The sequence below is a fragment of the Citrus clementina genome, unplaced genomic scaffold (genome assembly GCF_000493195.1).
Source record: "Citrus clementina cultivar Clemenules unplaced genomic scaffold, Citrus_clementina_v1.0 scaffold_1, whole genome shotgun sequence".
In the NCBI taxonomy this organism is placed as follows: domain Eukaryota; kingdom Viridiplantae; phylum Streptophyta; class Magnoliopsida; order Sapindales; family Rutaceae; genus Citrus; species Citrus x clementina.
Genome location: NW_006263303.1, coordinates 11,296,719 through 11,310,625, shown reverse-complemented (window position 1 = coordinate 11,310,625; position 13,907 = coordinate 11,296,719). Strand labels below are relative to the sequence as shown.

The 13,907-nt window shown below is 32.0% G+C and overlaps 1 non-coding gene across 1 annotated transcript; it reads left to right on the top strand.

Annotated features, from left to right (window-relative positions):
* Positions 1-1,524: 1,524 nt before the first annotated feature.
* On the top strand, positions 1,525-1,628 carry LOC112096036. The gene has a single exon (XR_002904194.1). It is a non-coding gene; the product is annotated as a U6 spliceosomal RNA (small nuclear RNA).
* The last annotated feature ends 12,279 nt before the right edge of the window (positions 1,629-13,907 follow it).

The window sequence follows — 13,907 nt, the reverse complement described above, 5'->3', positions numbered from 1 at the left end:
TATTATCAGATAAGATATAATATAGTGTTAATGTAACTATATTTTAACTTATTTATTTACTAGTAAGTACTAATGCCATATTTACAAGTTTTATTTTTTAATTAAATAAATACTTTTTATTTTTTTACAGATTCGCAGATTTTTATGGATTTACAGAAGTAGATCCATATCCAATCCACTGATTGCGGATTATCAAATTTTTAATCCAATCCAATCCACCAATCCATGGATCAGATTTTTACGGATCAGATTTATATAGATGAAATGGATTGAGCAGATTTGATTGGATTCTAAATTCCCCTACTTTTGATGTCATATAAGTATGGATTGAGTGGATTGAGAAGTTGCACATATTTAAAGATAATATTTGGAATTTACGATATATGTCGATTTGTGGATTGATCTAGTGAATTTCTTGGAAATTGATACTATATTTTAGGTGTTGGAGCTTACTTTGATGAACTAACTGGAGCATATGATAATAATATATTTACAATTTAGAATTGTGTAAATGTTTCATGCATAATAAGAGTTCATAGCTTAATCTTGTGGCTAACAGAATTGAATACATTGCTTTTGTAGCAAGAAAGAGAAGTTTTGTGGAAATGAAAGAAATTAGTAATGAAGGTGGACAGAAGCTAATAAAACTAAGCAATGTGCCTTAGGTAGGCTTTGCAAGAGACTAAAAGGGACTACTAATAAGAATACTAGTAGTTCGTCGCATTATCTGGACAAGACACTATACCTTGTTATAATGAAGGAGAATGGACTCCTCTATACCTAGATGAATTATCTAAGGAAATTCTTAAGGACAATAGGTTGTTTGATCATCTAGTGTGATACACTTGAGGAAAAATTGAATTAGATCATTTTTCTATTTGGTTGAGTAATTTAGGAATCCCAATCTAGTACTTCAAATGGCTAAGGTTGTTTTTATGGTAGGACTAAAATGTGCTCATATATGATATAAGTTGAATTTACGGAATGAAATTCTTTTTAGGGGGAGAGTTGTAATACCTTCATTTTTTTATATGTACTTCTAATGATTTTATTTACCATCAATTTTTTATGAAAAACTTTGTCATCTATTAATTTACTTTGATAAGGAGAAGTTGATTGAGTGCCAATATTATTTCTTTTAATACATGCTCTAAATTTTGATCATTAAGCATTTTTTTCCCTTTACTCTTTGAGTTTGGTAAGTGATCATTTTCAAATAATTCTTTTGAGTAAAATTTTATTACGATTTCTAATAGAGTCTATTTGTTGAGTTCGTAGTATTTTTTTTAAAACTTAATGAGATAATCACAATTTTGGAAAGATAAAGTCAAATCAAATTCTTATCCTATTATCTCTATTTAATGCTTCTTTGAAAGTCAAGGATGCACATATCATATCAAACAAATATGTTCACTTATCTAGTTATTAATTCCATTCATCATATCTGTAATTTTAATAAGGAAAATATTTATAAATGACCAATTAAATTTGGGTTGTCATGAATTCTCCCCTCTTTAAATAATTTTCTCTCTTTGGAGAAATTCGATAAAATTGGGTCGATACAGAGAAGATTAATATAGCCCCTACGTAGGGATACATGCACAAATTGAGAAGTGGTCTAAAATTTTACGTAATATCGGACATCTCTAGCAAGAAAGTTCTTGGATTTGTTTATAAGTCGTGAACTCTCCTAACTAAGTAGACACGTTTTGGGTTCCTAAGTCTAATAACAAAACCATTACGGGCTATACGCCTAAAGCGGACAATATCTACTTGATTGTTGAGCTCATGCTATTAAATTGGTATAAGAGCTAGCTTGTGACCTGATATGTGGATGGATATGTTATTGATATGATTTTGTTCCATTATATTCTAGTGACACTCATGAGGATGTGAGGTCCTCAAGGGGGGAAGTGCGTAATATTCCACATTTTTAGTGAGTGAGTTCCTCAATTGGTTTATAAGTCCTAGGCTATCTCAACTATGTAAATGCGATCTACGTTGCATAGCCCAATAACAAAACCATGATTATTTGTGTGCCTAAAGCGGAAAATAACTACCTGGTTGTTAGGCTAAAGCTGTTATAATTGGTATAAGAGCCGACTCACGAAATAATGTCTAGAAAGATATGTTAATGGTATGAGTTTCTTCAATTTTGTTTCCAATGACCCTCACAAGGACATGAGGTCCTCAAAGGAGGAAGTATGTTTTATCTCACATCGCTAGCGAGTGAGTTCCCCAATTGGTTTATAAGTTGTGGCTCTCCTAATTAAGTAGAGCATTTTGGATTGCCAAGCCCAATAACGAACCACAACGGCTTATGTGCCCAAAGTGGACAACATCTTCTTAGTTGTTGGGCTCAGGCTTTTACAATTGGTATGAGAGCCAACTCGTGACCAAATGTGTGGATGGATATGTTAATGATATAATTTCATTTGGTTCTATTTCCAATGACCCTCACAAGGATGCGAGATCCTCAATGGATAAGTGTATAATATTCCATATCGTTAATGAGTGAGTTCTTAGATTGGTTTATAAGTTATGAGCTCTCCTAAATAAGTAGATGTGTTCAGGATTGCAAAACCTAATAACAAAATTGTGAAGGATTGTGTGCCCAAAACGGACAATATCTACTTGTTTGTTCAACTTGAGCCGTTGAACTCACTTTGGTTTTTTTATACAAATGTTTTCATACATAATTACATATTTACATATAATAAGCATTATGTATGAATTCATTTATATCGATCCTTAAGAAGCAATTAATACCTCAATCATAACATTAGCTCACCCACGCCCTATAATCATCAAAATAGCATTCATATCACTACCATTATCAATTCTTAACTTAGCCGTGCTCCTCAATACCTTAACCTTCTTTGATACAAAAATAAACCAACTAAACGATTAAAATTCCAATCACCTTATGCATTCTAAAATTCACCAATAATATGTCACTTCAGGAATTCTACCAGCCCAAAAATCATCCAAATTAGAACTATTATTGAAAAGCATAATTTCTTAGGAACAGTGTACCAATTTCAAAAATTATAATAAATTCAATACTTAGAATTTTGAAACACATTATAGTTCAATAGAAAGCTTGAGATATCTATTATTTTTAAAACATAAAACTTTGGTCATAAGTATTATAAGGGCACGTGATTCTCAATCTAAATTTAGTACTGCTCCTAAAAACTCACCAATTTACAACCTCAATCATATTTAATCCATTCTTAATAAACAAAAATCATCATTCATACCACCAAAAATTAGTAAAACTTGTAAAACATAAGCCAAGAGTGTAGAAATATTTATCAAAATCAATCTTAAGCCTTAAAATGATACTCCTGCACACCAAAAAAGATATGATTAACTGCCTCTCTTTTCTTTTCCCCCCTTAAGCCCTTCTTTTTCTTCTATCTGACTCGTTTTTCTTTCTCAAATCCATTTGCTCTTATCCCTTACAACTCCTTGTTTTATTTCCTTTCATTACCTTAAATAGTGAGAACCCAAAAAAAAGGTGGATTTGAAATTTATGAACATATAGGTATCAAATATTATTGATCGAACTTTCCTTTTTATTCTTTTTCTTTTTAACATAGAGAGATAATCACAATTTTGGCAAGATAAAATTAAATCAAATTCTTATCCTATTATTTCTCGTTAATGCTTTTTGGGAATTCAAGGATGCACATAACATATCAAGTCAAATATGCTCACTTATCTACTTAATAAATCCATTCATCAATCTCTAATTTTAAAAGGAAAATATCTATAAATGCCCAATTAAATTTGGGGCATTACAAATTCTCCCCTCATTAAATACATTTCATCCTCGAAATTTCTGTATGCCAGTGTACTCAATCTTCAGCTATTGAAGTATAATCATAACTTTACTGAAAATCTAACTAAAAAAAGAAAAAATAAACTACCATCTATGTTCAATTATACAAATTAATCCATTGGTTACAAAGTTGAAACTCCATAAAATGCACCTCAAGTCTTTAAATTCCCATAATTAGAAGTATCAAAGTTGTTGTAACTAAAAGCATAATTTCAAAATTTGTAACGTTTACCATACAAGACTAAAATTCATAAAATTAAATTAAATGTACATATATTAGAAATGTAAAGGAATCTTTGATAAAAATTTCACTTGATTTTAGTATAAAAAAATGCTTAAAACGTATCATATTGTAGAACCATTAATTCTGGAAAATGATTTCTTAAATTGCAGTAGCCCTGCTTATTGAATTTTCATAATTAATTTACTCATAATAAATTCTAAAATTAAACGTATAATAAACAAACATGTTCATCAACACGTAACTGTTCACAAGTTAGAAAAATCATCTAAATTAGAACTACTACAAAAAAGTATAATTTTTCAAGAATGGTATACCAAACTCAAAAATTCCTAATAAATTCAATACTCAGAATCTGAAACATATGATAGTTCAACAGAAAGCTTAAGATGTCTATACATAAAATTTTGGTCATAAGTATTATTAAGGGCACACGATTCTCTATTTAAATTTAGCACTGTTCATAAAAACTCATCAATTTACAACCTCATTCATCTTTAATCCATTCTTAGTCAACAAAAACCATCATCTATAACACCAAAAATCAATAAAACTTGTAAAACATGAGTCAAGAATGTAGACATTTTTACCAACATCAATCTTAAGCCCTAAGACATTCCAAGATGACACTCCTACACATTGTGTCCTCTCCTCAAAGCCTTTCTTCTTCATCTATCGGTCTCCTTTTTCTTTCTCAAACCCCTTTGCACTTATCGCTCTTCAGCTCTTTGTTTTGTTTCCTTTCATTGCCTTTAGCAGCAAGAATAAAATAGAACTGTAGATTTAAAGCTTATGAATATTTAAGAACCAAATATTAATGACCTAACTTTCCTTTTTATCTCTTTTTTTTAAAACTTAGAGAGATAATCACGGTGTTGGCAATACAAAATCAAATCAAACTCTTATCCTATTACCTCTCTTTAACGCTTCTCTGAAAGTTGAGGATGCACTTAGCATATCAAGTCAAATGTGTTCACTTATCTACTTACAGTTCCATTCATCAATATCTAATTTTAATAAGGAAAATATCTATCAAAGCCCAATTAAATTTGGGGTCATACAAATTCTTCCCGCCTCAAACAAATTTCATCCTCAAATTTTGTGTATGCCAATGTACTCAATCTTCAGCTTTCAAAATATAATCATAAATTAACATAATTACAAAATTTTTCATGGTTTTGTAACAGCAGGAACAAAACAACCAAGTAGATATTGTTTACTTTGGGAACACAGTCCATGATAGTTTTATTATTACACTTTGTAACCTGAAATGGGTGTACTTAGTGAGGAGAGCTCATGACTTATAAATCAACAACCTAAGCATGAGCCCAACGAATTACGTATTGTAATTATTATGGACACATAGCCCTTTACAGTTTTGTTGTTAGACTTTGTAACCCAAAATGTGTTTACTTAGATAGGAGAAACGGTATAGGGTATTACATATTTCTCCCCTTCAGGACCTCGAATAAAGCCCAATAATAAAACTGTGATAGGTTTTGTGCCCAAAATAAATAATATCTACTTGGTTGTTGGGCTTCGGCAATTACAATTGGTATCAAAGTTGAATCGTCACCTGATGTGTGAGTAGATATGTTAATGATATGAATTCATTATGTTTTGTTTCCAATCAGCGTCATAAGGATGCTGAAATACTATCTAAGCAACCCAAGAGGGAGTGAATTGGGTTTTTAAAAATTATGCAATGCTTGAACAAAACTTAATGCAAATCTTAAACGAATTTAAAACAATAATAAATAAATCAACCAAAATGTAAAAGATAAATGAAGAGAGATTCAAACACAGAAATTTTTACGTGGTTCGGCTAACCTTGCCTACGTCCACGCCTCCAAGCTCACCAGGCTTGAGGATTCCACTAGTCAAGCCTCCAAGGATTCAAGAACACTTACAATTGACTTCACAGGTGTCAATCAACCTTTACACCAAGATATTATCCCCAATCTCTTTATCAAAGTGTATCCCAACACTTACAATCACTCAAAACAAAGATTCCAAAAGTATTTTTCTCTCACACAAAATATATGATTACAAATCTTGCTCAATGTGTGAATAAATGAAATAAGAACGAATTGAAAGCTCAATGAATGTTGTATTCTCGATTACAAGCTCAATGATAACATTGTGATCAATCCTTATTTGAATTTGATTGAATTTATTTATAGTTGGAGCTGAAAAATAACCGTTATTGACTTTCTGCTCGAAATCATATCGCCGTTAACAGTTATCGATTAACCGTTTTGACTGGTCCGAGTGACTGTTAAGCTGAAATTTAAATAAACGGTTGACCGTTTACCATTATCGGTTCGCCGTTAATTTCCAAAAACATGCAAAACAAATTTCAGCTATTCGCTCTTACTAAACGGTTCAAGGTTAGCATGGAATGACATTCTAGAAATTATCGGTTAACCGTTTGAAGTTAATGGTTCATCGATTATTTCTAGTAACTTGCAAAACACACTATCCTTATCCTTTTTTACTAACCGGTTCAAGCTTAAGGATTAATCCATCTCTAGAAATTATCAGTTAATCATTTCAAAGCTAACGGTTCACCATTTACTTCCAGAATCACAATTTTAACAGAATTTTACAGGGAATGATTTTCCGATTAAAGTTAACAATTATCCATATTTCATGAACATATTTAGAAATATTATACTGCTTTTAAGAAATTGTTTATCAATGAAAACTCCAACATTTTAATAAAAAACATATAAAGTTTGTTATCATCAAAATCAATACTATAGACATATACATCTTAACAAACACAAAGTCCTCAAGGGAGAAGTATATTGGTTTGTAAGTCGTGAGCTCTCCTACTAAGTAGACGCGATTTGGATTGCAAAGTCTAATAATAAAATCATGATGGTTGTGTGCCCAAAGTGGATAATATCTCAAAGACGTCTGATATTGTAACAACCTGAGCCTAGTAACTAAGTAGATATTATCTCTCATTGGTACACAGCCTACCACAGTTTTATTATTGAGCTTTGCTATCCAAAACTCCTTTACATATTAAGAGAGTCCATGACTTATAAGCCAATCTAGGAACTCACTCGCTAGCGATGTGAGATATTATATACTTGTCCCTTGAGGATCTCATGTCCTTGTAACGGTCATTAGAAACAAAAATGAATGAAATCATATCATTAACATCCACCCACACATCGAATTGCGGAGTTAGCTTTGATACCAATTATAATAGCTCGAGCCCAACAATCAAGGAGATATTGTCTGCTTTGGGCACACAGTCTATCACATTTTGTTATTAGGTTTTACAAACCAAAACATATCTACCTAGTTAAGAGTGCCCATGACTTATAAACCAATACAGTAACTCTCTCTAGTTGTGTGTGATATTACATACTTTCCCCTTGAGGACCTCACATCCTCGTGAGGGTCAATGGAAATAGAAAGAACGAGACCATATCGTAAAAATATCCATCTATACTTTTTGTGAGTTGAATCTAATATCAATAACTATAACTATAGACAATAAGCCAAAATCTTAAATACAATTTTCAATCTTTTAATATCAATATTCAAAATTTTATCAATAAAATGCTCTTGTAAGATATTTACTTAGCAAAGCTTTTCAAATTTTTTTAAAGAATATAATTTATGGAAAAACACGTATTTTAAGCATATCTATCTATATTGCTAATAAGTGAATTCCTAGATTGGTTTATAAGTCGTGGGCTCTCCTAACTAGGTAAGCACATTTTAGGTTACAAAGCCCAATAATAAAATCGTGACAGGCTGTGAACCCAAAGTAAAAAATATCTACTTGGTTGTTGGGCTTATGGTTATAATTAGTAATAGAGACTTATAAAACATTCTAGGAACTCACTCGCTAGTAATTAGGATATTACATAAAGAAAAATAGATTGAGCACAACAGCTAAGTAGATCTTGCCCGTCATGATTTTGTTATTGGGCCCTAAAATCCAAAACTTGCCCACTTAGCTCAAAGAGCCTAGGAATTATAAGTCAATCCAAGAATTCACACAATAGCAATGTAGGATATTATACTTCCCCTTTAAGGCATCCTCATAAGGGTCACTAGAAGCAGAACGGAAAAAACCATATCGTAAACATATCCATTCACACATCTGGACATTTTGTTTCTAGTTTATATTACTTCGGAATGATTATTATTTACTTTATTGTTATTAGTACCCTTATGCACGAGTTTGCTTACTGAGTTGATAGGTCACCCATCATTTCCAACATTTTTAAAGATTGATTTTAAAGACGTGAGTCTTTTAGTTTAGAGTAAATGATTTAGTAGCTGAAAACTCTTGTATTTTCTTAATGAATAAATTGTTGCTACTTTGGTTATTGTTTATAACTAAATATTATTTTGGAGGATTATTGTTATATTCATTGTTTTAGAGACTATGTTTCGATTATGGACAATATTGATTGTTTGGGAATAGTAGTTTCATTCCAAATTTCTCTAGAGATTTTACAATGAATTTGGGGTGTTACAACTGTGGTATTAGAGCAAAATAGTTATATGATTTTGTAGATATTTAAGGTTAATAATCAATAGCTTAAGATTTAAATCCATAGAGGTCTTGCATATATTTTTAAGACTGTAGTGATTTATGATGGCTAAAATAAGCAGCTGATTGTAGGTATGTAGGAAAATTTATTTTCATTAATTGATTTATATGATTTCAAATTTTCACAATTTTACTCTTGTTTGAAGACTTTGGCTTTCAAGTCATTGATTTACTTAAATTTACATAGGTATGTGATTTTATTTGTATTCCAAAAGACATGCTTATTGAATTTTTTTGTATATGCTTGATTACCAATAGGGTAATGCCACTTATAAATGATACCAATCGAGCTCTGCAATGTGAGAGTGATAGAGGGGCTCGTAAGATAATTGGCTCTCAGATTAAGGGTGTCACTAGTACTGCCCATTGTACTACTATGGCGGATGAGGTTTAAACAAGTAATCTGTAAAGGGTAGATAATGAAGAAAACCCCATCCTTCATGAGATGACTCATAGTATTAACCCAACGATACAAATGTTAGCTGGCATTTTACAAACGTAAACTAGGCTTTTAAAAGGTATTGCTTAAGCTGAAAGTCTTTGTAAAAATGCTAGAGGTGGAAGACATAATGGTATTGTGGGTAATAGAGCAACAGTGACATTGGAGCATTTTTAAAAATTAAGACCACCAGTCTTTAGATGGTCAATCACAGATCTTTTGGCAATAGAGGCGTGGTTAATACAAATACAGAAGATGTTGGATGCTGTTGGATGTACTAATGAGCAAAGGGTGGTTTTCGCTAATTTTCTCCTTCAGGGTAAGGTTGATTAGAGATACCGAAGCCTATTTACTAAGAAGATCGATCATATGGAAGATGTTCGTTAATGTTTTTTTTAATGAGAAATACCTTTCTCAAAGTGTTGTTAACCAAATGGAGAGGCAGTTCCTAGATCAAATTTAGGGGAGCAAGACCGTAGCTAATTATAATGATAGGTTCAATGCCTTATCTTATTTTACTTTTATGTTGTTTGACATAGAGGAGAAGAGATATAGACATTTTCTTAAAGGATTGTGCCCGTCTATTCGAGATCTTTAGAAGATTTTACGTTGACAAATTATACATACTTGGTGGATAATTATCAGTAAAGAGATACGCCTTAGTGAGTCACAGAAGAGATGGGACCGAAAAAAGTAGAAAGATTGATAAGGAGGCTCTCAGAGGAAAGGACCAAACAATAAGGGTCTTCAGGCTTAGAAGAATTTTAATACCAATAAGGATAAATAAGAGGCACCAATGGTCCTTCACTTTAGAGGAACTTTCTTCTTTGCGCTCGAAGTGGAATGTTGCATTGGGGTGAATGTTATATGACTATTTGTGCTAACTTTGGCTATAGGGAAACTACTTACATAATTAAAGATTACCCTAAGAGGCATAATAACATTATTAGTTCCCAAGCTGAGGAAAGTATAAGTAAGAAGGCAAAAGCTCAAGGCCGAGTTTCCACAATGATGGAGCAGGATACTGAAGCATCTAATAATATTATGACAGGTACATTATCTCTGTTTTCTAGAGATGCTCGAGTGTTGTTTGATTCTGATGCAACCTATTCTTTTGTATCAATTGCATTTACTTTTCAAGTAAACATAAATATTGAGCCACTTGGATGTTATTTATCTGTTGCAACTCCTATAGATGACAACATGATTGCGAATCAGGATTATAAGTCTTGTTTAGTTAGTGTTGAAGATAGAAAAATTCTTATTGATTTATTACTAGTTATGATGCATGAATTTGATATTATTTTGAGAATCCATTAGTTGGCAACATTTCATGCTAGTGTTGATGATTTCTCTAAAAAGATTATATTTAAATTTTTGGAGAAATAGAATTTCAATTTCAGGGTAACTGAAAGAATTTTGGGGGGCTGATATATGTACTTAAGGCTAATAAGATGTTAACAACAAGATGTGAAGGCTTTTTAGCTTACTTAGTGACTAATAGTAGTGGTAGGTTTCCCGTGGAGATATTCAAGTGGTAAGAGAGTTTTCATAAGTATTTCTAGAAGATTTGCCTAATTTGTCTCATGATTAAGAAATCTAATTTTCTATTGATTTACTATTTGGCACTGCATCTATCTCCAAAAAGCACCAGCGTATGACACCTCTTAAGTTAAAGGAACTACAGGTTTAACTTCAGGAACTTCATGATAAGGGTTCTATCTACTCTAATGTATCTCTTTGGAGAGCTCCAATATCATTTGTGGAGAAGAAAGACGGTTTTATACATTTACTACGGAAAATTGAACTCGATTACTATTAAGAATAGATAATCCCTTCCCCTCATTGATGATCTCTTTTATAAATAACAAGGTGAAGTAGTATTCTCCAAAATTGATCTACAGTCTAAGTATTATTAGTTGAAAGTGAAGAATGAGTATATGCCTAAGACAACCTTCTGAACCCAGTATAGGCATTATGAGTTCTTCGTAATGCCTTTTGTGTTAATCAATGCTCCAACAACTTTTATGAACTTTATGAATAGAGTCTTTTAACCTTTCCTTGATTGATTTGTCAATGTATTTATCAATGAAATTTTGGTGTATTTTAAAATTTAAAAGTGGTCTTCAAACACTCTAAGAGAAGAAGCTCTATGCAAAGCCTAATAATATAATCATAATGGACTATGTGCCCAAAACAGACAATATCTTATTGGTTCTTGGGCTTAAGTTACTATAATTAGTATCAAAGAAGAGTTGTTATATGATGTATGGATATATAAATTTACGATATGGTTTTGTTATATTCTATACAATGACCCTTACGAGAAAGCAAAGTCCACAACGGGATGTAATTTCTAACATCGCTAGCGAGTGAATTCCTGGATTAGTTTATAACTCATAGGTTCTTGTAACTAAGTAGACACAATTTGGATTACAAAGGCTAATAACAAAATCGTGATAAGTTGTGTACACCAAGTGACAATATCTACTTGGTTGTTGGGCTTAGGCTATTGCTATAAGATTAGCTTTTGGTTTCATTAGAAAAGACTTAAATGTATGTCATACAAGAGGTTATGGTTTTGATGAGTGATGGGGGCCAAACTAAATTTTTATGTAATATTCCACATCATTAGAGAGTGAGTTCCTGAATTGGTTTATAAGTTATGGCCTCCCCTAACTAAATAGATATATTTTGGCTTGCAAAGCTTGATAACAAAACCTAATAAACAATGTGCCCCAAAAGAACAATATCTATTTTTTGGGGCTATTACAATATTATATGTAATATCTCACACCGCCAACAAGTGAGTTCATGTAATGGTTTATAAATCGTGGGCTCTCCTAACTAAGTAGATGTGTTTTGGTTGCAACGCCTAATAACAAAACCATAATAGGATGTATGTCCAAAGCGAACAATTTCAACTTGGTTGTTGGACTCAGGCTGTTACAATTAGTATGAGAATCGACTCACACAAGATGTGTGAATGGATATGTTATTTAATTCTATTTTGTTTCTAATGATCCTCAAGAAAAGGTGAGGTCCTCAAGAGGGGAAGTATGTAATGTCCCATGCTACTAACAAGTGAGCTCCTATATTGGTTTATAAGTCATAGGTTCTCCTCGCTAAGTAGATACATTTTTTGTTGCAAAGCCTAGTAACACAATCATGATAGACCGTGTACCTAAAGCAGACAATATATACTTAGTCATTGGGCTTGAACTGTTAGGATTGGTATCAAAGATGGCTTACGACTCGATGTGTGGATAGATATGTTAATGATATGATTTTTTTCCGCTTTATTTCCAATGATTTTGCATGGATGCGATGTCTCCAAGGAGAGAAGTATATATATCCCACCATTGCTAAAGAGTGAGTTCCTAGATTGATTTATAAATCGTGGGCTCTTCTAACTAAATAGACGGGTTTTGAGTTGCAAAGTCAATAGCAAAATTATGATTGGTTGTATACCCAAAACGAACAATATCTGCTTGGTTGTTGGGCTCAAGTTGTTACAATTGGTATCAGAGATGACTCGGGACCCTAATGTATGATGACGACCTAATGATTTTGTTCCGTTTTGTTTCTAATACTAGGTTGTCATGATTATGCATGAATTTACTTACCTATATCTAAAGCAACCAACAATCAACTTAATTACACAAGCTCCCTCTTGACCTGTAATTATATGTTGGACCATGCTAATATTATCTATATCAAAGTGGCGCATTGGAAGCATGGTTGGCCTATAACCCACAGTTCCTAGGATAGCTTTATTGTAATAGCCCGAGCCTAACAACAAAGTATATATTGTCTGCCTTAGAGATGTACGCTGTGCTAGGCAGTAAATCAATAGAAAATTAGATTTCTTAATCCTGAGGCAAACTAGGCAAATATTCTGCAAATACATATGAAAACTCTTTTATCACATGAATATCCCTATATAGAAACCTCACCATTACTGTTAGTCACTAAGCTAAAAAATCCTGCTGCTGACATATAATTAGCCTTAAGTATAGATATCAGCTGACATGTTTCAAAAGTGTTATTACTCTCGAGTATAAGAGTGTCTAGTTATAATATAACCCCGTAAGTTCGGGGTCGAACTACAGGGAATTTAAAATCTAGTTGTCAATTTAAAATAAAGAAAATCAATTGCGAGAAAAGAAATAACTAAGAATCAATTTAAAAATATGCTCAGATTATGGGATCCACTCTCAGTTACTCAATCTATAATTTTAAGACTTTCTCATTTTTATATTTTGCCTCACTTTTACCAATTAATTATTATATCATTTAATTCTTAACTAGCTATGTGTGTGAATAAATATGGAATAAAGTACTTAATATGCCACAACTGTATTAATGTGTCGATATTATGTCAAAATACCATACAGGTCCAAAAGAATTTATAAATTAATATGACATAAAAATAACTATAAAAAAATAAAATAAACTTAAAAACTCACTTGAGAAAGTAATAAATTTAATAGTCTGAAACATTGAGTTTCATCCTTCACCTCAGCTTAGTAAAATTAGCCACTCAAATTGAAAGAAAACAAAACACTCTTTTTATTTGATAAACTTTTGAAATATGTTACAAGGAATTTGATTACAAAACAAAAGAAGAAAAAGATGAAAAAGACACAATTCCTTAGCTTCACTCTCTTGTCTTACGTCTCGGCTCAGCTCTCTCTCTAATGTAACACAATTCCAATCCTAAGTTATTAATCATTAGCCTTAAGTGTCTACAGAATTGAATAACATTCGCTTTGATACCAATTGTAACAACCCA